This window comes from Lithobates pipiens, unplaced genomic scaffold, assembly GCF_037356315.1.
Source record: "Lithobates pipiens isolate NorthernLeopardFrog02 unplaced genomic scaffold, aLitPip1_a1.2 Scaffold_13, whole genome shotgun sequence".
In the NCBI taxonomy this organism is placed as follows: domain Eukaryota; kingdom Metazoa; phylum Chordata; class Amphibia; order Anura; family Ranidae; genus Lithobates; species Lithobates pipiens.
Window position 1 is genome coordinate 385,789,968 of NW_027507718.1, and position 25,353 is coordinate 385,815,320.

Genomic DNA, 25,353 nt, shown 5'->3' on the forward strand with positions numbered 1-25,353 from the left:
TGTTCCGCGAGGCAGCGGAGCTTTAGATGATCGCGGCCATCTTGGAAGCCTCGCGCATGCGCACTCCTGTGGGAAGCTTTTTATGCCCTTAGTATTTTGAATTTGATTTGTTGGGAGAACGGAAGCCAAGGAGAGATTGGCAGAGATCGGGTGGCTGACACCTCTACTAGTAAATGGTTGGTAAGGGGGATACCACTGGCAGTAGCGAATCAGATAGACTGAAGGGCGAATGGTCTGTTTAGAGGCAGGCCATAGAGTAAGGAGTTGCAATAGTCGAGAGATATCACGGGAGTGAAGTGGAAGTTTGGTGGTGTCATTGGTAAAAATGGGGCATTCTTTGGAATTCTTATTGTGGGGAAGGTAGCGAGATTTAGACAGTAAATAGTTGTGGGGCTGACAAAAGGGTACATAAAGAATTACAGCTTGCACCGGGCATGAGGGAAGGGAACAATATAACGCAGGTTAGCTTACCATTCCCTCTCTTTGCTCTGAATTGCACAGGGTACTTCCAATTTTGCTGATATCAACTCTCAAGAGAAGCCTAAACCACTAGGCTCTATCGTTAACTTGTGCAGCAAATCCACGTCAATAAAGCTCCCTTATGAATGTAATCCATTACTTTATAAAGCATTAGAGCAGCATCACTATGAAGAATGACTATATAAAACCGACTCTGGTGGGACTCGAACCCACAACCTTTGAATTACTACACCAACTAGAAGTCCAATGGGCTATCCATTGCGCCACAGAGCCCTCTCTGAAGACTTTGTTAGAGGAACTTGCCTGAGGAACTATTCAAGTCGTAACAAATAAACACAATTGAATAATGGTCACTGCTAAATAATAGGGATGAGCTCAAGATCTGGTCCAGATACAGTTTAAGATTTAAATTTACCTGCTTGGGCATGTGCCTTAGTGCAATATCTTTTGATATTTAAGTGGGAACCGGAGGTCATGTTAAGTAGAAATATTTGTACCGTTGATTAGTTGTTGGAGAAAGGAAGAGCTCAGCAATTAGGTGATGGCAGGAAAGACTATCCTGAATAGATGAGTTTGCAGGGATCACCTGAAGCATACAGACAGGGAAATAGCCATATAGATTGGTGTAGGGAATTTGAGAGGATGGGATAGTCCATGGGAAAATCCCAGAGGACAGCATGGGATGAAGTGTTGAGGGAGCTAGCGAACAGGAGTTCTTGGAAGCAGAGAACAGGGTGGTTTATTTGATACTATATGATAAGGTTAATGATGTAGCTAGAGGCAGAGTTGTGGGAAGCTTTTTATGCCCTTAGTATTTTGAATTTGATTTGTTGGGAGAACGGAAGCCAAGGAGAGATTGGCAGAGATCGGGTGGCTGACACCTCTACTAGTAAATGGTTGGTAAGGGGGATACCACTGGCAGTAGCGAATCAGATAGACTGAAGGGCGAATGGTCTGTTTAGAGGCAGGCCATAGAGTAAGGAGTTGCAATAGTCGAGAGATATCACGGGAGTGAAGTGGAAGTTTGGTGGTGTCATTGGTAAAAATGGGGCATTCTTTGGAATTCTTATTGTGGGGAAGGTAGCGAGATTTAGACAGTAAATAGTTGTGGGGCTGACAAAAGGCTACATAAAGAATTACAGCTTGCACCGGGCATGAGGGAAGGGAACAATATAACGCAGGTTAGCTTACCATTCCCTCTCTTTGCTCTGAATTGCACAGGGTACTTCCAATTTTGCTGATATCAACTCTCAAGAGAAGCCTAAACCACTAGGCTCTATCGTTAACTTGTGCAGCAAATCCACGTCAATAAAGCTCCCTTATGAATGTAATCCATTACTTTATAAAGCATTAGAGCAGCATCACTATGAAGAATGACTATATAAAACCAACTCTGGTGGGACTCGAAACCACAACCTTTGAATTACTACACCAACTAGAAGTCCAATGCGCTATCCATTGCGCCACAGAGCCCTCTCTGAAGACTTTGTTAGAGGAACTTGCCTGAGGAACTATTCAAGTCGTAACAAATAAACACAATTGAATAATGGTCACTGCTAAATAATAGGGATGAGCTCAAGATCTGGTCCAGATACAGTTTAAGATTTAAATTTACCTGCTTGGGCATGTGCCTTAGTGCAATATCTTTTGATATTTAAGTGGGAACCGGAGGTCATGTTAAGTAGAAATATTTGTACCGTTGATTAGTTGTTGGAGAAAGGAAGAGCTCAGCAATTAGGTGATGGCAGGAAAGACTATCCTGAATAGATGAGTTTGCAGGGATCACCTGAAGCATACAGACAGGGAAATAGCCATATAGATTGGTATAGGGAATTTGAGAGGATGGGATAGTCCATGGGAAAATCCCAGAGGACAGCATGGGATGAAGTGTTGGGGGAGCTAGCGAACAGGAGTTCTTGGAAGCAGAGAACAGGGTGGTTTATTTGATACTATATGATAAGGTTAATGATGTAGCAAGAGGCAGAGTTGTGGGAAGCTTTTTATGCCCTTAGTATTTTGAATTTGATTTGTTGGGAGAACGGAAGCCAAGGAGAGATTGGCAGAGATCGGGTGGCTGACACCTCTACTAGTAAATGGTTGGTAAGGGGGATACAACTGGCAGTAGCGAATCAGATAGACTGAAGGGGGAATGGTCTGTTTAGAGGCAGGCCATAGAGTAAGGAGTTGCAATAGTCGAGAGATATCACGGGAGTGAAGTGGAAGTTTGGTGGTGTCATTGGTAAAAATGGGGCATTCTTTGGAATTCTTATTGTGGGGAAGGTAGCGAGATTTAGACAGTAAATAGTTGTGGGGGCTGACAAAAGGGTACATAAAGAATTACAGCTTGCACCGGGCATGAGGGAAGGGAACAATATAACGCAGGTTAGTTTACCATTCCCTCTCTTTGCTCTGAATTGCACAGGGTACTTCCAATTTTGCTGATATCAACTCTCAAGAGAAGCCTAAACCACTAGGCTCTATCGTTAACTTGTGCAGCAAATCCACGTCAATAAAGCTCCCTTATGAATGTAATCCATTACTTTATAAAGCATTAGAGCAGCATCACTATGAAGAATGACTATATAAAACCGACTCTGGTGGGACTCGAACCCACAACCTTTGAATTACTACACCAACTAGAAGTCCAATGCGCTATCCATTGCGCCACAGAGCCCTCTCTGAAGACTTTGCTAGAGGAACTTGCCTGAGGAACTATTCAAGTCGTAACAAATAAACACAATTGAATAATGGTCACTGCTAAATAATAGGGATGAGCTCAAGATCTGGTCCAGATACAGTTTAAGATTTAAATTTACCTGCTTGGGCATGTGCCTTAGTGCAATATCTTTTGATATTTAAGTGGGAACCGGAGGTCATGTTAAGTAGAAATATTTGTACCGTTGATTAGTTGTTGGAGAAAGGAAGAGCTCAGCAATTAGGTGATGGCAGGAAAGACTATCCTGAATAGATGAGTTTGCAGGGATCACCTGAAGCATACAGACAGGGAAATAGCCATATAGATTGGTATAGGGAATTTGAGAGGATGGGATAGTCCATGGGAAAATCCCAGAGGACAGCATGGGATGAAGTGTTGAGGGAGCTAGCAAACAGGAGTTCTTGGAAGCAGAGAACAGGGTGGTTTATTTGATACTATATGATAAGGTTAATGATGTAGCTAGAGGCAGAGTTGTGGGAAGCTTTTTATGCCCTTAGTATTTTGAATTTGATTTGTTGGGAGAACGGAAGCCAAGGAGAGATTGGCAGAGATCGGGTGGCTGACACCTCTACTAGTAAATGGTTGGTAAGGGGGATACAACTGGCAGTAGCGAATCAGATAGACTGAAGGGCGAATGGTCTGTTTAGAGGCAGGCCATAGAGTAAGGAGTTGCAATAGTCGAGAGATATCACGGGAGTGAAGTGGAAGTTTGGTGGTGTCATTGGTAAAAATGGGGCATTCTTTGGAATTCTTATTGTGGGGAAGGTAGCGAGATTTAGACAGTAAATAGTTGTGGGGCTGACAAAAGGGTACATAAAGAATTACAGCTTGCACCGGGCATGAGGGAAGGGAACAATATAACGCAGGTTAGTTTACCATTCCCTCTCTTTGCTCTGAATTGCACAGGGTACTTCCAATTTTGCTGATATCAACTCTCAAGAGAAGCCTAAACCACTAGGCTCTATCGTTAACTTGTGCAGCAAATCCACGTCAATAAAGCTCCCTAATGAATGTAATCCATTACTTTATAAAGCATTAGAGCAGCATCACTATGAAGAATGACTATATAAAACCGACTCTGGTGGGACTCGAACCCACAACCTTTGAATTACTACACCAACTAGAAGTCCAATGGGCTATCCATTGCGCCACAGAGCCCTCTCTGAAGACTTTGTTAGAGGAACTTGCCTGAGGAACTATTCAAGTCGTAACAAATAAACACAATTGAATAATGGTCACTGCTAAATAATAGGGATGAGCTCAAGATCTGGTCCAGATACAGTTTAAGATTTAAATTTACCTGCTTGGGCATGTGCCTTAGTGCAATATCTTTTGATATTTAAGTGGGAACCGGAGGTCATGTTAAGTAGAAATATTTGTACCGTTGATTAGTTGTTGGAGAAAGGAAGAGCTCAGCAATTAGGTGATGGCAGGAAAGACTATCCTGAATAGATGAGTTTGCAGGGATCACCTGAAGCATACAGACAGGGAAATAGCCATATAGATTGGTATAGGGAATTTGAGAGGATGGGATAGTCCATGGGAAAATCCCAGAGGACAGCATGGGATGAAGTGTTGAGGGAGCTAGCGAACAGGAGTTCTTGGAAGCAGAGAACAGGGTGGTTTATTTGATACTATATGATAAGGTTAATGATGTAGCTAGAGGCAGAGTTGTGGGAAGCTTTTTATGCCCTTAGTATTTTGAATTTGATTTGTTGGGAGAACGGAAGCCAAGGAGAGATTGGCAGAGATCGGGTGGCTGACACCTCTACTAGTAAATGGTTGGTAAGGGGGATACAACTGGCAGTAGCGAATCAGATAGACTGAAGGGCGAATGGTCTGTTTAGAGGCAGGCCATAGAGTAAGGAGTTGCAATAGTCGAGAGATATCACGGGAGTGAAGTGGAAGTTTGGTGGTGTCATTGGTAAAAATGGGGCATTCTTTGGAATTCTTATTGTGGGGAAGGTAGCGAGATTTAGACAGTAAATAGTTGTGGGGCTGACAAAAGGGTACATAAAGAATTACAGCTTGCACCGGGCATGAGGGAAGGGAACAATATAACGCAGGTTAGTTTACCATTCCCTCTCTTTGCTCTGAATTGCACAGGGTACTTCCAATTTTGCTGATATCAACTCTCAAGAGAAGCCTAAACCACTAGGCTCTATCGTTAACTTGTGCAGCAAATCCACGTCAATAAAGCTCCCTTATGAATGTAATCCATTACTTTATAAAGCATTAGAGCAGCATCACTATGAAGAATGACTATATAAAACCGACTCTGGTGGGACTCGAACCCACAACCTTTGAATTACTACACCAACTAGAAGTCCAATGGGCTATCCATTGCGCCACAGAGCCCTCTCTGAAGACTTTGTTAGAGGAACTTGCCTGAGGAACTATTCAAGTCGTAACAAATAAACACAATTGAATAATGGTCACTGCTAAATAATAGGGATGAGCTCAAGATCTGGTCCAGATACAGTTTAAGATTTAAATTTACCTGCTTGGGCATGTGCCTTAGTGCAATATCTTTTGATATTTAAGTGGGAACCGGAGGTCATGTTAAGTAGAAATATTTGTACCGTTGATTAGTTGTTGGAGAAAGGAAGAGCTCAGCAATTAGGTGATGGCAGGAAAGACTATCCTGAATAGATGAGTTTGCAGGGATCACCTGAAGCATACAGACAGGGAAATAGCCATATAGATTGGTATAGGGAATTTGAGAGGATGGGATAGTCCATGGGAAAATCCCAGAGGACAGCATGGGATGAAGTGTTGAGGGAGCTAGCGAACAGGAGTTCTTGGAAGCAGAGAACAGGGTGGTTTATTTGATACTATATGATAAGGTTAATGATGTAGCTAGAGGCAGAGTTGTGGGAAGCTTTTTATGCCCTTAGTATTTTGAATTTGATTTGTTGGGAGAACGGAAGCCAAGGAGAGATTGGCAGAGATCGGGTGGCTGACACCTCTACTAGTAAATGGTTGGTAAGGGGGATACAACTGGCAGTAGCGAATCAGATAGACTGAAGGGCGAATGGTCTGTTTAGAGGCAGGCCATAGAGTAAGGAGTTGCAATAGTCGAGAGATATCACGGGAGTGAAGTGGAAGTTTGGTGGTGTCATTGGTAAAAATGGGGCATTCTTTGGAATTCTTATTGTGGGGAAGGTAGCGAGATTTAGACAGTAAATAGTTGTGGGGCTGACAAAAGGCTACATAAAGAATTACAGCTTGCACCGGGCATGAGGGAAGGGAACAATATAACGCAGGTTAGTTTACCATTCCCTCTCTTTGCTCTGAATTGCACAGGGTACTTCCAATTTTGCTGATATCAACTCTCAAGAGAAGCCTAAACCACTAGGCTCTATCGTTAACTTGTGCAGCAAATCCACGTCAATAAAGCTCCCTTATGAATGTAATCCATTACTTTATAAAGCATTAGAGCAGCATCACTATGAAGAATGACTATATAAAACCGACTCTGGTGGGACTCGAACCCACAACCTTTGAATTACTACACCAACTAGAAGTCCAATGGGCTATCCATTGCGCCACAGAGCCCTCTCTGAAGACTTTGTTAGAGGAACTTGCCTGAGGAACTATTCAAGTCGTAACAAATAAACACAATTGAATAATGGTCACTGCTAAATAATAGGGATGAGCTCAAGATCTGGTCCAGATACAGTTTAAGATTTAAATTTACCTGCTTGGGCATGTGCCTTAGTGCAATATCTTTTGATATTTAAGTGGGAACCGGAGGTCATGTTAAGTAGAAATATTTGTACCGTTGATTAGTTGTTGGAGAAAGGAAGAGCTCAGCAATTAGGTGATGGCAGGAAAGACTATCCTGAATAGATGAGTTTGCAGGGATCACCTGAAGCATACAGACAGGGAAATAGCCATATAGATTGGTGTAGGGAATTTGAGAGGATGGGATAGTCCATGGGAAAATCCCAGAGGACAGCATGGGATGAAGTGTTGAGGGAGCTAGCGAACAGGAGTTCTTGGAAGCAGAGAACAGGGTGGTTTATTTGATACTATATGATAAGGTTAATGATGTAGCTAGAGGCAGAGTTGTGGGAAGCTTTTTATGCCCTTAGTATTTTGAATTTGATTTGTTGGGAGAACGGAAGCCAAGGAGAGATTGGCAGAGATCGGGTGGCTGACACCTCTACTAGTAAATGGTTGGTAAGGGGGATACCACTGGCAGTAGCAAATCAGATAGACTGAAGGGCGAATGGTCTGTTTAGAGGCAGGCCATAGAGTAAGGAGTTGCAATAGTCGAGAGATATCACGGGAGTGAAGTGGAAGTTTGGTGGTGTCATTGGTAAAAATGGGGCATTCTTTGGAATTCTTATTGTGGGGAAGGTAGCGAGATTTAGACAGTAAATAGTTGTGGGGCTGACAAAAGGCTACATAAAGAATTACAGCTTGCACCGGGCATGAGGGAAGGGAACAATATAACGCAGGTTAGCTTACCATTCCCTCTCTTTGCTCTGAATTGCACAGGGTACTTCCAATTTTGCTGATATCAACTCTCAAGAGAAGCCTAAACCACTAGGCTCTATCGTTAACTTGTGCAACAAATCCACGTCAATAAAGCTCCCTTATGAATGTAATCCATTACTTTATAAAGCATTAGAGCAGCATCACTATGAAGAATGACTATATAAAACCAACTCTGGTGGGACTCGAAACCACAACCTTTGAATTACTACACCAACTAGAAATCCAATGCGCTATCCATTGCGCCACAGAGCCCTCTCTGAAGACTTTGTTAGAGGAACTTGCCTGAGGAACTATTCAAGTCGTAACAAATAAACACAATTGAATAATGGTCACTGCTAAATAATAGGGATGAGCTCAAGATCTGGTCCAGATACAGTTTAAGATTTAAATTTACCTGCTTGGGCATGTGCCTTAGTGCAATATCTTTTGATATTTAAGTGGGAACCGGAGGTCATGTTAAGTAGAAATATTTGTACCGTTGATTAGTTGTTGGAGAAAGGAAGAGCTCAGCAATTAGGTGATGGCAGGAAAGACTATCCTGAATAGATGAGTTTGCAGGGATCACCTGAAGCATACAGACAGGGAAATAGCCATATAGATTGGTATAGGGAATTTGAGAGGATGGGAGAGTCCATGGGAAAATCCCAGAGGACAGCATGGGATGAAGTGTTGGGGGAGCTAGCGAACAGGAGTTCTTGGAAGCAGAGAACAGGGTGGTTTATTTGATACTATATGATAAGGTTAATGATGTAGCAAGAGGCAGAGTTGTGGGAAGCTTTTTATGCCCTTAGTATTTTGAATTTGATTTGTTGGGAGAACGGAAGCCAAGGAGAGATTGGCAGAGATCGGGTGGCTGACACCTCTACTAGTAAATGGTTGGTAAGGGGGATACAACTGGCAGTAGCGAATCAGATAGACTGAAGGGGGAATGGTCTGTTTAGAGGCAGGCCATAGAGTAAGGAGTTGCAATAGTCGAGAGATATCACGGGAGTGAAGTGGAAGTTTGGTGGTGTCATTGTTAAAAATGGGGCATTCTTTGGAATTCTTATTGTGGGGAAGGTAGCGAGATTTAGACAGTAAATAGTTGTGGTGCTGACAAAAGGGTACATAAAGAATTACAGCTTGCACCGGGCATGAGGGAAGGGAACAATATAACGCAGGTTAGCTTACCATTCCCTCTCTTTGCTCTGAATTGCACAGGGTACTTCCAATTTTGCTGATATCAACTCTCAAGAGAAGCCTAAACCACTAGGCTCTATCGTTAACTTGTGCAGCAAATCCACGTCAATAAAGCTCCCTTATGAATGTAATCCATTACATTATAAAGCATTAGAGCAGCATCACTATGAAGAATGACTATATAAAACCGACTCTGGTGGGACTCGAACCCACAACCTTTGAATTACTACACCAACTAGAAGTCCAATGCGCTATCCATTGCGCCACAGAGCCCTCTCTGAAGACTTTGTTAGAGGAACTTGCCTGAGGAACTTGCCTGAGGAACTATTCAAGTCGTAACAAATAAACACAATTGAATAATGGTCACTGCTAAATAATAGGGATGAGCTCAAGATCTGGTCCAGATACAGTTTAAGATTTAAATTTACCTGCTTGGGCATGTGCCTTAGTGCAATATCTTTTGATATTTAAGTGGGAACCGGAGGTCATGTTAAGTAGAAATATTTGTACCGTTGATTAGTTGTTGGAGAAAGGAAGAGCTCAGCAATTAGGTGATGGCAGGAAAGACTATCCTGAATAGATGAGTTTGCAGGGATCACCTGAAGCATACAGACAGGGAAATAGCCATATAGATTGGTGTAGGGAATTTGAGAGGATGGGATAGTCCATGGGAAAATCCCAGAGGACAGCATGGGATGAAGTGTTGAGGGAGCTAGCGAACAGGAGTTCTTGGAAGCAGAGAACAGGGTGGTTTATTTGATACTATATGATAAGGTTAATGATGTAGCTAGAGGCAGAGTTGTGGGAAGCTTTTTATGCCCTTAGTATTTTGAATTTGATTTGTTGGGAGAACGGAAGCCAAGGAGAGATTGGCAGAGATCGGGTGGCTGACACCTCTACTAGTAAATGGTTGGTAAGGGGGATACAACTGGCAGTAGCGAATCAGATAGACTGAAGGGCGAATGGTCTGTTTAGAGGCAGGCCATAGAGTAAGGAGTTGCAATAGTCGAGAGATATCACGGGAGTGAAGTGGAAGTTTGGTGGTGTCATTGGTAAAAATGGGGCATTCTTTGGAATTCTTATTGTGGGGAAGGTAGCGAGATTTAGACAGTAAATAGTTGTGGGGCTGACAAAAGGGTACATAAAGAATTACAGCTTGCACCGGGCATGAGGGAAGGGAACAATATAACGCAGGTTAGTTTACCATTCCCTCTCTTTGCTCTGAATTGCACAGGGTACTTCCAATTTTGCTGATATCAACTCTCAAGAGAAGCCTAAACCACTAGGCTCTATCGTTAACTTGTGCAGCAAATCCACGTCAATAAAGCTCCCTTATGAATGTAATCCATTACTTTATAAAGCATTAGAGCAGCATCACTATGAAGAATGACTATATAAAACCAACTCTGGTGGGACTCGAACCCACAACCTTTGAATTACTACACCAACTAGAAGTCCAATGCGCTATCCATTGCGCCACAGAGCCCTCTCTGAAGACTTTGTTAGAGGAACTTGCCTGAGGAACTATTCAAGTCGTAACAAATAAACACAATTGAATAATGGTCACTGCTAAATAATAGGGATGAGCTCAAGATCTGGTCCAGATACAGTTTAAGATTTAAATTTACCTGCTTGGGCATGTGCCTTAGTGCAATATCTTTTGATATTTAAGTGGGAACCGGAGGTCATGTTAAGTAGAAATATTTGTACCGTTGATTAGTTGTTGGAGAAAGGAAGAGCTCAGCAATTAGGTGATGGCAGGAAAGACTATCCTGAATAGATGAGTTTGCAGGGATCACCTGAAGCATACAGACAGGGAAATAGCCATATAGATTGGTGTAGGGAATTTGAGAGGATGGGATAGTCCATGGGAAAATCCCAGAGGACAGCATGGGATGAAGTGTTGAGGGAGCTAGCGAACAGGAGTTCTTGGAAGCAGAGAACAGGGTGGTTTATTTGATACTATATGATAAGGTTAATGATGTAGCTAGAGGCAGAGTTGTGGGAAGCTTTTTATGCCCTTAGTATTTTGAATTTGATTTGTTGGGAGAACGGAAGCCAAGGAGAGATTGGCAGAGATCGGGTGGCTGACACCTCTACTAGTAAATGGTTGGTAAGGGGGATACAACTGGCAGTAGCGAATCAGATAGACTGAAGGGCGAATGGTCTGTTTAGAGGCAGGCCATAGAGTAAGGAGTTGCAATAGTCGAGAGATATCACGGGAGTGAAGTGGAAGTTTGGTGGTGTCATTGGTAAAAATGGGGCATTCTTTGGAATTCTTATTGTGGGGAAGGTAGCGAGATTTAGACAGTAAATAGTTGTGGTGCTGACAAAAGGGTACATAAAGAATTACAGCTTGCACCGGGCATGAGGGAAGGGAACAATATAACGCAGGTTAGCTTACCATTCCCTCTCTTTGCTCTGAATTGCACAGGGTACTTCCAATTTTGCTGATATCAACTCTCAAGAGAAGCCTAAACCACTAGGCTCTATCGTTAACTTGTGCAGCAAATCCACGTCAATAAAGCTCCCTTATGAATGTAATCCATTACATTATAAAGCATTAGAGCAGCATCACTATGAAGAATGACTATATAAAACCGACTCTGGTGGGACTCGAACCCACAACCTTTGAATTACTACACCAACTAGAAGTCCAATGCGCTATCCATTGCGCCACAGAGCCCTCTCTGAAGACTTTGTTAGAGGAACTTGCCTGAGGAACTATTCAAGTCGTAACAAATAAACACAATTGAATAATGGTCACTGCTAAATAATAGGGATGAGCTCAAGATCTGGTCCAGATACAGTTTAAGATTTAAATTTACCTGCTTGGGCATGTGCCTTAGTGCAATATCTTTTGATATTTAAGTGGGAACCGGAGGTCATGTTAAGTAGAAATATTTGTACCGTTGATTAGTTGTTGGAGAAAGGAAGAGCTCAGCAATTAGGTGATGGCAGGAAAGACTATCCTGAATAGATGAGTTTGCAGGGATCACCTGAAGCATACAGACAGGGAAATAGCCATATAGATTGGTGTAGGGAATCTGAGAGGATGGGATAGTCCATGGGAAAATCCCAGAGGACAGCATGGGATGAAGTGTTGAGGGAGCTAGCGAACAGGAGTTCTTGGAAGCAGAGAACAGGGTGGTTTATTTGATACTATATGATAAGGTTAATGATGTAGCTAGAGGCAGAGTTGTGGGAAGCTTTTTATGCCCTTAGTATTTTGAATTTGATTTGTTGGGAGAACGGAAGCCAAGGAGAGATTGGTAGAGATCGGGTGGCTGACACCTCTACTAGTAAATGGTTGGTAAGGGGGATACAACTGGCAGTAGCGAATCAGATAGACTGAAGGGGGAATGGTCTGTTTAGAGGCAGGCCATAGAGTAAGGAGTTGCAATAGTCGAGAGATATCACGGGAGTGAAGTGGAAGTTTGGTGGTGTCATTGGTAAAAATGGGGCATTCTTTGGAATTCTTATTGTGGGGAAGGTAGCGAGATTTAGACAGTAAATAGTTGTGGGGCTGACAAAAGGGTACATAAAGAATTACAGCTTACACCGGGCATGAGGGAAGGGAACAATATAACGCAGGTTAGCTTACCATTCCCTCTCTTTGCTCTGAATTGCACAGGGTACTTCCAATTTTGCTGATATCAACTCTCAAGAGAAGCCTAAACCACTAGGCTCTATCGTTAACTTGTGCAGCAAATCCACGTCAATAAAGCTCCTTTATGAATGTAATCCATTACTTTATAAAGCATTAGAGCAGCATCACTATGAAGAATGACTATATAAAACCGACTCTGGTGGGACTCGAAACCACAACCTTTGAATTACTACACCAACTAGAAGTCCAATGCGCTATCCATTGCGCCACAGAGCCCTCTCTGAAGACTTTGTTAGAGGAACTTGCCTGAGGAACTTGCCTGAGGAACTTGCCTGAGGAACTATTCAAGTCGTAACAAATAAACACAATTGAATAATGGTCACTGCTAAATAATAGGGATGAGCTCAAGATCTGGTCCAGATACAGTTTAAGATTTAAATTTACCTGCTTGGGCATGTGCCTTAGTGCAATATCTTTTGATATTTAAGTGGGAACCGGAGGTCATGTTAAGTAGAAATATTTGTACCGTTGATTAGTTGTTGGAGAAAGGAAGAGCTCAGCAATTAGGTGATGGCAGGAAAGACTATCCTGAATAGATGAGTTTGCAGGGATCACCTGAAGCATACAGACAGGGAAATAGCCATATAGATTGGTGTAGGGAATTTGAGAGGATGGGATAGTCCATGGGAAAATCCCAGAGGACAGCATGGGATGAAGTGTTGAGGGAGCTAGTGAACAGGAGTTCTTGGAAGCAGAGAACAGGGTGGTTTATTTGATACTATATGATAAGGTTAATGATGTAGCTAGAGGCAGAGTTGTGGGAAGCTTTTTATGCCCTTAGTATTTTGAATTTGATTTGTTGGGAGAACGGAAGCCAAGGAGAGATTGGCAGAGATCGGGTGGCTGACACCTCTACTAGTAAATGGTTGGTAAGGGGGATACAACTGGCAGTAGCGAATCAGATAGACTGAAGGGCGAATGGTCTGTTTAGAGGCAGGCCATAGAGTAAGGAGTTGCAATAGTCGAGAGATATCACGGGAGTGAAGTGGAAGTTTGGTGGTGTCATTGGTAAAAATGGGGCATTCTTTGGAATTCTTATTGTGGGGAAGGTAGCGAGATTTAGACAGTAAATAGTTGTGGGGCTGACAAAAGGGTACATAAAGAATTACAGCTTGCACCGGGCATGAGGGAAGGGAACAATATAACGCAGGTTAGTTTACCATTCCCTCTCTTTGCTCTGAATTGCACAGGGTACTTCCAATTTTGCTGATATCAACTCTCAAGAGAAGCCTAAACCACTAGGCTCTATCGTTAACTTGTGCAGCAAATCCACGTCAATAAAGCTCCCTTATGAATGTAATCCATTACTTTATAAAGCATTAGAGCAGCATCACTATGAAGAATGACTATATAAAACCGACTCTGGTGGGACTCGAACCCACAACCTTTGAATTACTACACCAACTAGAAGTCCAATGCGCTATCCATTGCGCCACAGAGCCCTCTCTGAAGACTTTGTTAGAGGAACTTGCCTGAGGAACTATTCAAGTCGTAACAAATAAACACAATTGAATAATGGTCACTGCTAAATAATAGGGATGAGCTCAAGATCTGGTCCAGATACAGTTTAAGATTTAAATTTACCTGCTTGGGCATGTGCCTTAGTGCAATATCTTTTGATATTTAAGTGGGAACCGGAGGTCATGTTAAGTAGAAATATTTGTACCGTTGATTAGTTGTTGGAGAAAGGAAGAGCTCAGCAATTAGGTGATGGCAGGAAAGACTATCCTGAATAGATGAGTTTGCAGGGATCACCTGAAGCATACAGACAGGGAAATAGCCATATAGATTGGTGTAGGGAATCTGAGAGGATGGGATAGTCCATGGGAAAATCCCAGAGGACAGCATGGGATGAAGTGTTGAGGGAGCTAGCAAACAGGAGTTCTTGGAAGCAGAGAACAAGGTGGTTTATTTGATACTATATGATAAGGTTAATGATGTAGCTAGAGGCAGAGTTGGGGGAAGCTTTTTATGCCCTTAGTATTTTGAATTTGATTTGTTGGGAGAACGGAAACCAAGGAGAGATTGGCAGAGATCGGGTGGCTGACACCTCTACTAGTAAATGGTTGGTAAGGGGGATACAACTGGCAGTAGCGAATCAGATAGACTGAAGGGGGAATGGTCTGTTTAGAGGCAGGCCATAGAGTAAGGAGTTGCAATAGTCGAGAGATATCACGGGAGTGAAGTGAAAGTTTGGTGGTGTCATTGGTAAAAATGGGGCATTCTTTGGAATTCTTATTGTGGTGAAGGTAACGAGATTTAGACAGTAAATAGTTGTGGGGCTGACAAAAGGGTACATAAAGAATTACAGCTTGCACCGGGCATGAGGGAAGGGAACAATATAACGCAGGTTAGCTTACCATTCCCTCTCTTTGCTCTGAATTGCACAGGGTACTTCCAATTTTGCTGATATCAACTCTCAAGAGAAGCCTAAACCACTAGGCTCTATCGTTAACTTGTGCAGCAAATCCACGTCAATAAAGCTCCCTTATGAATGTAATCCATTACATTATAAAGCATTAGAGCAGCATCACTATGAAGAATGACTATATAAAACCGACTCTGGTGGGACTCGAACCCACAACCTTTGAATTACTACACCAACTAGAAGTCCAATGCGCTATCCATTGCGCCACAGAGCCCTCTCTGAAGACTTTGTTAGAGGAACTTGCCTGAGGAACTATTCAAGTCGTAACAAATAAACACAATTGAATAATGGTCACTGCTAAATAATAGGGATGAGCTCAAGATCTGGTCCAGATACAGTTTAAGATTTAAATTTACCTGCTTGGGCATGTGCCTTAGTGCAATATCTTTTGATATTTAAGTGGGAACCGGAGGTCATGTTAAGTAGAAATATTTGTACCGTTGATTAGTTGTTGGAGAAAGGAAGAGCTCAGCAATTAGGTGATGGCAGGAAAGACTATCCTGAATAGATGAGTTTGCAGGGATCACCTGAAGCATACAGACAGGGAAATAGCCATATAGATTGGTGTAGGGAATCTGAGAGGATGGGATAGTCCATGGGAAAATCCCAGAGGACAGCATGGGATGAAGTGTTGAGGGAGCTAGCGAACAGGAGTTCTTGGAAGCAGAGAACAGGGTGGTTTATTTGATACTATATGATAAGGTTAATGATGTAGCTAGAGGCAGAGTTGTGGGAAGCTTTTTATGCCCTTAGTATTTTGAATTTGATTTGTTGGGAGAACGGAAGCCAAGGAGAGATTGGTAGAGATCGGGTGGCTGACACCTCTACTAGTAAATGGTTGGTAAGGGGGATACAACTGGCAGTAGCGAATCAGATAGACTGAAGGGGGAATGGTCTGTTTAGAGGCAGGCCATAGAGTAAGGAGTTGCAATAGTCGAGAGATATCACGGGAGTGAAGTGGAAGTTTGGTGGTGTCATTGGTAAAAATGGGGCATTCTTTGGAATTCTTATTGTGGGGAAGGTAGCGAGATTTAGACAGTAAATAGTTGTGGGGCTGACAAAAGGGTACATAAAGAATTACAGCTTACACCGGGCATGAGGGAAGGGAACAATATAACGCAGGTTAGCTTACCATTCCCTCTCTTTGCTCTGAATTGCACAGGGTACTTCCAATTTTGCTGATATCAACTCTCAAGAGAAGCCTAAACCACTAGGCTCTATCGTTAACTTGTGCAGCAAATCCACGTCAATAAAGCTCCTTTATGAATGTAATCCATTACTTTATAAAGCATTAGAGCAGCATCACTATGAAGAATGACTATATAAAACCGACTCTGGTGGGACTCGAAACCACAACCTTTGAATTACTACACCAACTAGAAGTCCAATGCGCTATCCATTGCGCCACAGAGCCCTCTCTGAAGACTTTGTTAGAGGAACTTGCCTGAGGAACTTGCCTGAGGAACTTGCCTGAGGAACTATTCAAGTCGTAACAAATAAACACAATTGAATAATGGTCACTGCTAAATAATAGGGATGAGCTCAAGATCTGGTCCAGATACAGTTTAAGATTTAAATTTACCTGCTTGGGCATGTGCCTTAGTGCAATATCTTTTGATATTTAAGTGGGAACCGGAGGTCATGTTAAGTAGAAATATTTGTACCGTTGATTAGTTGTTGGAGAAAGGAAGAGCTCAGCAATTAGGTGATGGCAGGAAAGACTATCCTGAATAGATGAGTTTGCAGGGATCACCTGAAGCATACAGACAGGGAAATAGCCATATAGATTGGTGTAGGGAATTTGAGAGGATGGGATAGTCCATGGGAAAATCCCAGAGGACAGCATGGGATGAAGTGTTGAGGGAGCTAGTGAACAGGAGTTCTTGGAAGCAGAGAACAGGGTGGTTTATTTGATACTATATGATAAGGTTAATGATGTAGCTAGAGGCAGAGTTGTGGGAAGCTTTTTATGCCCTTAGTATTTTGAATTTGATTTGTTGGGAGAACGGAAGCCAAGGAGAGATTGGCAGAGATCGGGTGGCTGACACCTCTACTAGTAAATGGTTGGTAAGGGGGATACAACTGGCAGTAGCGAATCAGATAGACTGAAGGGCGAATGGTCTGTTTAGAGGCAGGCCATAGAGTAAGGAGTTGCAATAGTCGAGAGATATCACGGGAGTGAAGTGGAAGTTTGGTGGTGTCATTGGTAAAAATGGGGCATTCTTTGGAATTCTTATTGTGGGGAAGGTAGCGAGATTTAGACAGTAAATAGTTGTGGGGCTGACAAAAGGGTACATAAAGAATTACAGCTTGCACCGGGCATGAGGGAAGGGAACAATATAACGCAGGTTAGTTTACCATTCCCTCTCTTTGCTCTGAATTGCACAGGGTACTTCCAATTTTGCTGATATCAACTCTCAAGAGAAGCCTAAACCACTAGGCTCTATCGTTAACTTGTGCAGCAAATCCACGTCAATAAAGCTCCCTTATGAATGTAATCCATTACTTTATAAAGCATTAGAGCAGCATCACTATGAAGAATGACTATATAAAACCGACTCTGGTGGGACTCGAACCCACAACCTTTGAATTACTACACCAACTAGAAGTCCAATGCGCTATCCATTGCGCCACAGAGCCCTCTCTGAAGACTTTGTTAGAGGAACTTGCCTGAGGAACTATTCAAGTCGTAACAAATAAACACAATTGAATAATGGTCACTGCTAAATAATAGGGATGAGCTCAAGATCTGGTCCAGATACAGTTTAAGATTTAAATTTACCTGCTTGGGCATGTGCCTTAGTGCAATATCTTTTGATATTTAAGTGGGAACCGGAGGTCATGTTAAGTAGAAATATTTGTACCGTTGATTAGTTGTTGGAGAAAGGAAGAGCTCAGCAATTAGGTGATGGCAGGAAAGACTATCCTGAATAGATGAGTTTGCAGGGATCACCTGAAGCATACAGACAGGGAAATAGCCATATAGATTGGTGTAGGGAATCTGAGAGGATGGGATAGTCCATGGGAAAATCCCAGAGGACAGCATGGGATGAAGTGTTGAGGGAGCTAGCGAACAGGAGTTCTTGGAAGCAGAGAACAGGGTGGTTTATTTGATACTATATGATAAGGTTAATGATGTAGCTAGAGGCAGAGTTGTGGGAAGCTTTTTATGCCCTTAGTATTTTGAATTTGATTTGTTGGGAGAACGGAAGCCAAGGAGAGATTGGTAGAGATCGGGTGGCTGACACCTCTACTAGTAAATGGTTGGTAAGGGGGATACAACTGGCAGTAGCGAATCAGATAGACTGAAGGGGGAATGGTCTGTTTAGAGGCAGGCCATAGAGTAAGGAGTTGCAATAGTCGAGAGATATCACGGGAGTGAAGTGGAAGTTTGGTGGTGTCATTGGTAAAAATGGGGCATTCTTTGGAATTCTTATTGTGGGGAAGGTAGCGAGATTTAGACAGTAAATAGTTGTGGGGCTGACAAAAGGGTACATAAAGAATTACAGCTTACACCGGGCATGAGGGAAGGGAACAATATAACGCAGGTTAGCTTACCATTCCCTCTCTTTGCTCTGAATTGCACAGGGTACTTCCAATTTTGCTGATATCAACTCTCAAGAGAAGCCTAAACCACTAGGCTCTATCGTTAACTTGTGCAGCAAATCCACGTCAATAAAGCTCCTTTATGAATGTAATCCATTACTTTATAAAGCATTAGAGCAGCATCACTATGAAGAATGACTATATAAAACCGACTCTGGTGGGACTCGAAACCACAACCTTTGAATTACTACACCAACTAGAAGTCCAATGCGCTATCCATTGCGCCACAGAGCCCTCTCTGAAGACTTTGTTAGAGGAACTTGCCTGAGGAACTTGCCTGAGGAACTTGCCTGAGGAACTATTCAAGTCGTAACAAATAAACACAATTGAATAATGGTCACTGCTAAATAATAGGGATGAGCTCAAGATCTGGTCCAGATACAGTTTAAGATTTAAATTTACCTGCTTGGGCATGTGCCTTAGTGCAATATCTTTTGATATTTAAGTGGGAACCGGAGGTCATGTTAAGTAGAAATATTTGTACCGTTGATTAGTTGTTGGAGAAAGGAAGAGCTCAGCAATTAGGTGATGGCAGGAAAGACTATCCTGAATAGATGAGTTTGCAGGGATCACCTGAAGCATACAGACAGGGAAATAGCCATATAGATTGGTGTAGGGAATTTGAGAGGATGGGATAGTCCATGGGAAAATCCCAGAGGACAGCATGGGATGAAGTGTTGAGGGAGCTAGTGAACAGGAGTTCTTGGAAGCAGAGAACAGGGTGGTTTATTTGATACTATATGATAAGGTTAATGATGTAGCTAGAGGCAGAGTTGTGGGAAGCTTTTTATGCCCTTAGTATTTTGAATTTGATTTGTTGGGAGAACGGAAGCCAAGGAGAGATTGGCAGAGATCGGGTGGCTGACACCTCTACTAGTAAATGGTTGGTAAGGGGGATACAACTGGCAGTAGCGAATCAGATAGACTGAAGGGCGAATGGTCTGTTTAGAGGCAGGCCATAGAGTAAGGAGTTGCAATAGTCGAGAGATATCACGGGAGTGAAGTGGAAGTTTGGTGGTGTCATTGGTAAAAATGGGGCATTCTTTGGAATTCTTATTGTGGGGAAGGTAGCGAGATTTAGACAGTAAATAGTTGTGGGGCTGACAAAAGGGTACATAAAGAATTACAGCTTGCACCGGGCATGAGGGAAGGGAACAATATAACGCAGGTTAGTTTACCATTCCCTCTCTTTGCTCTGAATTGCACAGGGTACTTCCAATTTTGCTGATATCAACTCTCAAGAGAAGCCTAAACCACTAGGCTCTATCGTTAACTTGTGCAGCAAATCCACGTCAATAAAGCTCCCTTATGAATGTAATCCATTACTTTATAAAGCATTAGAGCAGCATCACTATGAAGAATGACTATATAAAACCGACTCTGGTGGGACTCGAACCCACAACCTTTGAATTACTACACCAACTAGAAGTCCAATGCGCTATCCATTGCGCCACAGAGCCCTCTCTGAAGACTTTGTTAGAGGAACTTGCCTGAGGAACTATTCAAGTCGTAACAAATAAACACAATTGAATAATGGTCACTGCTAAATAATAGGGATGAGCTCAAGATCTGGTCCAGATACAGTTTAAGATTTAAATTTACCTGCTTGGGCATGTGCCTTAGTGCAATATCTTTTGATATTTAAGTGGGAACCGGAGGTCATGTTAAGTAGAAATATTTGTACCGTTGATTAGTTGTTGGAGAAAGGAAGAGCTCAGCAATTAGGTGATGGCAGGAAAGACTATCCTGAATAGATGAGTTTGCAGGGATCACCTGAAGCATACAGACAGGGAAATAGCCATATAGATTGGTGTAGGGAATTTGAGAGGATGGGATAGTCCATGGGAAAATCCCAGAGGACAGCATGGGATGAAGTGTTGAGGGAGCTAGCGAACAGGAGTTCTTGGAAGCAGAGAACAGGGTGGTTTATTTGATACTATATGATAAGGTTAATGATGTAGCTAGAGGCAGAGTTGTGGGAAGCTTTTTATGCCCTTAGTATTTTGAATTTGATTTGTTGGGAGAACGGAAGCCAAGGAGAGATTGGCAGAGATCGGGTGGCTGACACCTCTACTAGTAAATGGTTGGTAAGGGGGATACAACTGGCAGTAGCGAATCAGATAGACTGAAGGGGGAATGGTCTGTTTAGAGGCAGGCCACAGAGTAAGGAGTTGCAATAGTCCAGAGATATCACGGGAGTGAAGTGGAAGTTTGGTGGTGTCATTGGTAAAAATGGGGCATTCTTTGGAATTCTTATTGTGGGGAAGGTAGCGAGATTTAGACAGTAAATAGTTGTGGGGCTGACAAAAGGGTACATAAAGAATTACAGCTTGCACCGGGCATGAGGGAAGGGAACAATATAACGCAGGTTAGCTTACCATTCCCTCTCTTTGCTCTGAATTGCACAGGGTACTTCCAATTTTGCTGATATCAACTCTCAAGAGAAGCCTAAACCACTAGGCTCTATCGTTAACTTGTGCAGCAAATCCACGTCAATAAAGCTCCCTTATGAATGTAATCCATTACTTTATAAAGCATTAGAGCAGCATCACTATGAAGAATGACTATATAAAACCGACTCTGGTGGGACTCGAACCCACAACCTTTGAATTACTACACCAACTAGAAGTCCAATGCGCTATCCATTGCGCCACAGAGCCCTCTCTGAAGACTTTGTTAGAGGAACTTGCCTGAGGAACTATTCAAGTCATAACAAATAAACACAATTGAATAATGGTCACTGCTAAATAATAGGGATGAGCTCAAGATCTGGTCCAGATACAGTTTAAGATTTAAATTTACCTGCTTGGGCATGTGCCTTAGTGCAATATCTTTTGATATTTAAGTGGGAACCGGAGGTCATGTTAAGTAGAAATATTTGTACCGTTGATTAGTTGTTGGAGAAAGGAAGAGCTCAGCAATTAGGTGATGGCAGGAAAGACTATCCTGAATAGATGAGTTTGCAGGGATCACCTGAAGCATACAGACAGGGAAATAGCCATATAGATTGGTGTAGGGAATTTGAGAGGATGGGATAGTCCATGGGAAAATCCCAGAGGACAGCATGGGATGAAGTGTTGAGGGAGCTAGCGAACAGGAGTTCTTGGAAGCAGAGAACAGGGTGGTTTATTTGATACTATATGATAAGGTTAATGATGTAGCTAGAGGCAGAGTTGTGGGAAGCTTTTTATGCCCTTAGTATTTTGAATTTGATTTGTTGGGAGAACGGAAGCCAAGGAGAGATTGGCAGAGATCGGGTGGCTGACACCTCTACTAGTAAATGGTTGGTAAGGGGGATACAACTGGCAGTAGCGAATCAGATAGACTGAAGGGCGAATGGTCTGTTTAGAGGCAGGCCATAGAGTAAGGAGTTGCAATAGTCGAGAGATATCACGGGAGTGAAGTGGAAGTTTGGTGGTGTCATTGGTAAAAATGGGGCATTCTTTGGAATTCTTATTGTGGGGAAGGTAGCGAGATTTAGACAGTAAATAGTTGTGGGGCTGACAAAAGGGTACATAAAGAATTACAGCTTGCACCGGGCATGAGGGAAGGGAACAATATAACGCAGGTTAGTTTACCATTCCCTCTCTTTGCTCTGAATTGCACAGGGTACTTCCAATTTTGCTGATATCAACTCTCAAGAGAAGCCTAAACCACTAGGCTCTATCGTTAACTTGTGCAGCAAATCCACGTCAATAAAGCTCCCTTATGAATGTAATCCATTACTTTATAAAGCATTAGAGCAGCATCACTATGAAGAATGACTATATAAAACCGACTCTGGTGGGACTCGAACCCACAACCTTTGAATTACTACACCAACTAGAAGTCCAATGCGCTATCCATTGCGCCACAGAGCCCTCTCTGAAGACTTTGTTAGAGGAACTTGCCTGAGGAACTATTCAAGTCGTAACAAATAAACACAATTGAATAATGGTCACTGCTAAATAATAGGGATGAGCTCAAGATCTGGTCCAGATACAGTTTAAGATTTAAATTTACCTGCTTGGGCATGTGCCTTAGTGCAATATCTTTTGATATTTAAGTGGGAACCGGAGGTCATGTTAAGTAGAAATATTTGTACCGTTGATTAGTTGTTGGAGAAAGGAAGAGCTCAGCAATTAGGTGATGGCAGGAAAGACTATCCTGAATAGATGAGTTTGCAGGGATCACCTGAAGCATACAGACAGGGAAATAGCCATATAGATTGGTGTAGGGAATCTGAGAGGATGGGATAGTCCATGGGAAAATCCCAGAGGACAGCATGGGATGAAGTGTTGAGGGAGCTAGCGAACAGGAGTTCTTGGAAGCAGAGAACAGGGTGGTTTATTTGATACTATATGATAAGGTTAATGATGTAGCTAGAGGCAGAGTTGTGGGAAGCTTTTTATGCCCTTAGTATTTTGAATTTGATTTGTTGGGAGAACGGAAGCCAAGGAGAGATTGGCAGAGATCGGGTGGCTGACACCTCTACTAGTAAATGGTTGGTAAGGGGGATACAACTGGCAGTAGCGAATCAGATAGACTGAAGGGGGAATGGTCTGTTTAGAGGCAGGCCATAGAGTAAGGAGTTGCAATAGTCGAGAGATATCACGGGAGTGAAGTGGAAGTTTGGTGGTGTCATTGGTAAAAATGGGGCATTCTTTGGAATTCTTATTGTGGGGAAGGTAGCGAGATTTAGACAGTAAATAGTTGTGGGGCTGACAAAAGGGTACATAAAGAATTACAGCTTGCACCGGGCATGAGGGAAGGGAACAATATAACGCAGGTTAGTTTACCATTCCCTCTCTTTGCTCTGAATTGCACAGGGTACTTCCAATTTTGCTGATATCAACTCTCAAGAGAAGCCTAAACCACTAGGCTCTATCGTTAACTTGTGCAGCAAATCCACGTCAATAAAGCTCCCTTATGAATGTAATCCATTACTTTATAAAGCATTAGAGCAGCATCACTATGAAGAATGACTATTTAAAACCGACTCTGGTGGGACTCGAACCCACAACCTTTGAATTACTACACCAACTAGAAGTCCAATGCGCTATCCATTGCGCCACAGAGCCCTCTCTGAAGACTTTGTTAGAGGAACTTGCCTGAGGAACTATTCAAGTCGTAACAAATAAACACAATTGAATAATGGTCACTGCTAAATAATAGGGATGAGCTCAAGATCTGGTCCAGATACAGTTTAAGATTTAAATTTACCTGCTTGGGCATGTGCCTTAGTGCAATATCTTTTGATATTTAAGTGGGAACCGGAGGTCATGTTAAGTAGAAATATTTGTACCGTTGATTAGTTGTTGGAGAAAGGAAGAGCTCAGCAATTAGGTGATGGCAGGAAAGACTATCCTGAATAGATGAGTTTGCAGGGATCACCTGAAGCATACAGACAGGGAAATAGCCATATAGATTGGTGTAGGGAATCTGAGAGGATGGGATAGTCCATGGGAATATCCCAGAGGACAGCATGGGATGAAGTGTTGAGGGAGCTAGCGAACAGGAGTTCTTGGAAGCAGAGAACAGGGTGGTTTATTTGATACTATATGATAAGGTTAATGATGTAGCTAGAGGCAGAGTTGTGGGAAGCTTTTTATGCCCTTAGTATTTTGAATTTGATTTGTTGGGAGAACGGAAGCCAAGGAGAGATTGGCAGAGATCGGGTGGCTGACACCTCTACTAGTAAATGGTTGGTAAGGGGGATACAACTGGCAGTAGCGAATCAGATAGACTGAAGGGGGAATGGTCTGTTTAGAGGCAGGCCATAGAGTAAGGAGTTGCAATAGTCGAGAGATATCACGGGAGTGAAGTGGAAGTTTGGTGGTGTCATTGGTAAAAATGGGGCATTCTTTGGAATTCTTATTGTGGGGAAGGTAGCGAGATTTAGACAGTAAATAGTTGTGGGGCTGACAAAAGGGTACATAAAGAATTACAGCTTGCACCGGGCATGAGGGAAGGGAACAATATAACGCAGGTTAGCTTACCATTCCCTCTCTTTGCTCTGAATTGCACAGGGTACTTCCAATTTTGCTGATATCAACTCTCAAGAGAAGCCTAAACCACTAGGCTCTATCGTTAAACTTGTGCAGCAAATCCACGTCAATAAAGCTCCCTTATGAATGTAATCCATTACTTTATAAAGCATTAGAGCAGCATCACTATGAAGAATGACTATATAAAACCGACTCTGGTGGGACTCGAACCCACAACCTTTGAATTACTACACCAACTAGAAGTCCAATGCGCTATCCATTGCGCCACAGAGCCCTCTCTGAAGACTTTGTTAGAGGAACTTGCCTGAGGAACTATTCAAGTCGTAACAAATAAACACAATTGAATAATGGTCACTGCTAAATAATAGGGATGAGCTCAAGATCTGGTCCAGATACAGTTTAAGATTTAAATTTACCTGCTTGGGCATGTGCCTTAGTGCAATATCTTTTGATATTTAAGTGGGAACCGGAGGTCATGTTAAGTAGAAATATTTGTACCGTTGATTAGTTGTTGGAGAAAGGAAGAGCTCAGCAATTAGGTGATGGCAGGAAAGACTATCCTGAATAGATGAGTTTGCAGGGATCACCTGAAGCATACAGACAGGGAAATAGCCATATAGATTGGTGTAGGGAATCTGAGAGGATGGGATAGTCCATGGGAAAATCCCAGAGGACAGCATGGGATGAAGTGTTGAGGGAGCTAGCGAACAGGAGTTCTTGGAAGCAGAGAACAGGGTGGTTTATTTGATACTATATGATAAGGTTAATGATGTAGCTAGAG

At 42.5% G+C, this 25,353-nt stretch overlaps 12 non-coding genes across 12 annotated transcripts; all 12 read right to left on the bottom strand.

Annotated features, from left to right (window-relative positions):
* Window positions 1-3,069: 3,069 nt before the first annotated feature.
* Window positions 3,070-3,154, bottom strand: TRNAR-UCU (transfer RNA arginine (anticodon UCU)). The gene is given in 2 exon segments: window positions 3,070-3,105; window positions 3,118-3,154. It is a non-coding gene; the product is annotated as a tRNA-Arg (tRNA).
* A 5,915-nt stretch (window positions 3,155-9,069) lies between these two features.
* Window positions 9,070-9,154, bottom strand: TRNAR-UCU (transfer RNA arginine (anticodon UCU)). The gene is given in 2 exon segments: window positions 9,070-9,105; window positions 9,118-9,154. It is a non-coding gene; the product is annotated as a tRNA-Arg (tRNA).
* A 1,128-nt stretch (window positions 9,155-10,282) lies between these two features.
* On the bottom strand, window positions 10,283-10,367 carry TRNAR-UCU (transfer RNA arginine (anticodon UCU)). The gene is given in 2 exon segments: window positions 10,283-10,318; window positions 10,331-10,367. It is a non-coding gene; the product is annotated as a tRNA-Arg (tRNA).
* A 1,115-nt stretch (window positions 10,368-11,482) lies between these two features.
* TRNAR-UCU (transfer RNA arginine (anticodon UCU)) lies at window positions 11,483-11,567 on the bottom strand. Its single transcript is given in 2 exon segments — window positions 11,483-11,518; window positions 11,531-11,567. It is a non-coding gene; the product is annotated as a tRNA-Arg (tRNA).
* Window positions 11,568-13,908: 2,341 nt separating this feature from the next.
* Window positions 13,909-13,993, bottom strand: TRNAR-UCU (transfer RNA arginine (anticodon UCU)). The gene is given in 2 exon segments: window positions 13,909-13,944; window positions 13,957-13,993. It is a non-coding gene; the product is annotated as a tRNA-Arg (tRNA).
* A 1,115-nt stretch (window positions 13,994-15,108) lies between these two features.
* Window positions 15,109-15,193, bottom strand: TRNAR-UCU (transfer RNA arginine (anticodon UCU)). Its single transcript is given in 2 exon segments — window positions 15,109-15,144; window positions 15,157-15,193. It is a non-coding gene; the product is annotated as a tRNA-Arg (tRNA).
* Window positions 15,194-17,534: 2,341 nt separating this feature from the next.
* Window positions 17,535-17,619, bottom strand: TRNAR-UCU (transfer RNA arginine (anticodon UCU)). Its single transcript is given in 2 exon segments — window positions 17,535-17,570; window positions 17,583-17,619. It is a non-coding gene; the product is annotated as a tRNA-Arg (tRNA).
* A 2,341-nt stretch (window positions 17,620-19,960) lies between these two features.
* Window positions 19,961-20,045, bottom strand: TRNAR-UCU (transfer RNA arginine (anticodon UCU)). Its single transcript is given in 2 exon segments — window positions 19,961-19,996; window positions 20,009-20,045. It is a non-coding gene; the product is annotated as a tRNA-Arg (tRNA).
* Window positions 20,046-21,160: 1,115 nt separating this feature from the next.
* On the bottom strand, window positions 21,161-21,245 carry TRNAR-UCU (transfer RNA arginine (anticodon UCU)). The gene is given in 2 exon segments: window positions 21,161-21,196; window positions 21,209-21,245. It is a non-coding gene; the product is annotated as a tRNA-Arg (tRNA).
* Window positions 21,246-22,360: 1,115 nt separating this feature from the next.
* On the bottom strand, window positions 22,361-22,445 carry TRNAR-UCU (transfer RNA arginine (anticodon UCU)). The gene is given in 2 exon segments: window positions 22,361-22,396; window positions 22,409-22,445. It is a non-coding gene; the product is annotated as a tRNA-Arg (tRNA).
* Window positions 22,446-23,560: 1,115 nt separating this feature from the next.
* On the bottom strand, window positions 23,561-23,645 carry TRNAR-UCU (transfer RNA arginine (anticodon UCU)). Its single transcript is given in 2 exon segments — window positions 23,561-23,596; window positions 23,609-23,645. It is a non-coding gene; the product is annotated as a tRNA-Arg (tRNA).
* A 1,116-nt stretch (window positions 23,646-24,761) lies between these two features.
* Window positions 24,762-24,846, bottom strand: TRNAR-UCU (transfer RNA arginine (anticodon UCU)). The gene is given in 2 exon segments: window positions 24,762-24,797; window positions 24,810-24,846. It is a non-coding gene; the product is annotated as a tRNA-Arg (tRNA).
* Between the last annotated feature and the right edge of the window lie 507 nt (window positions 24,847-25,353).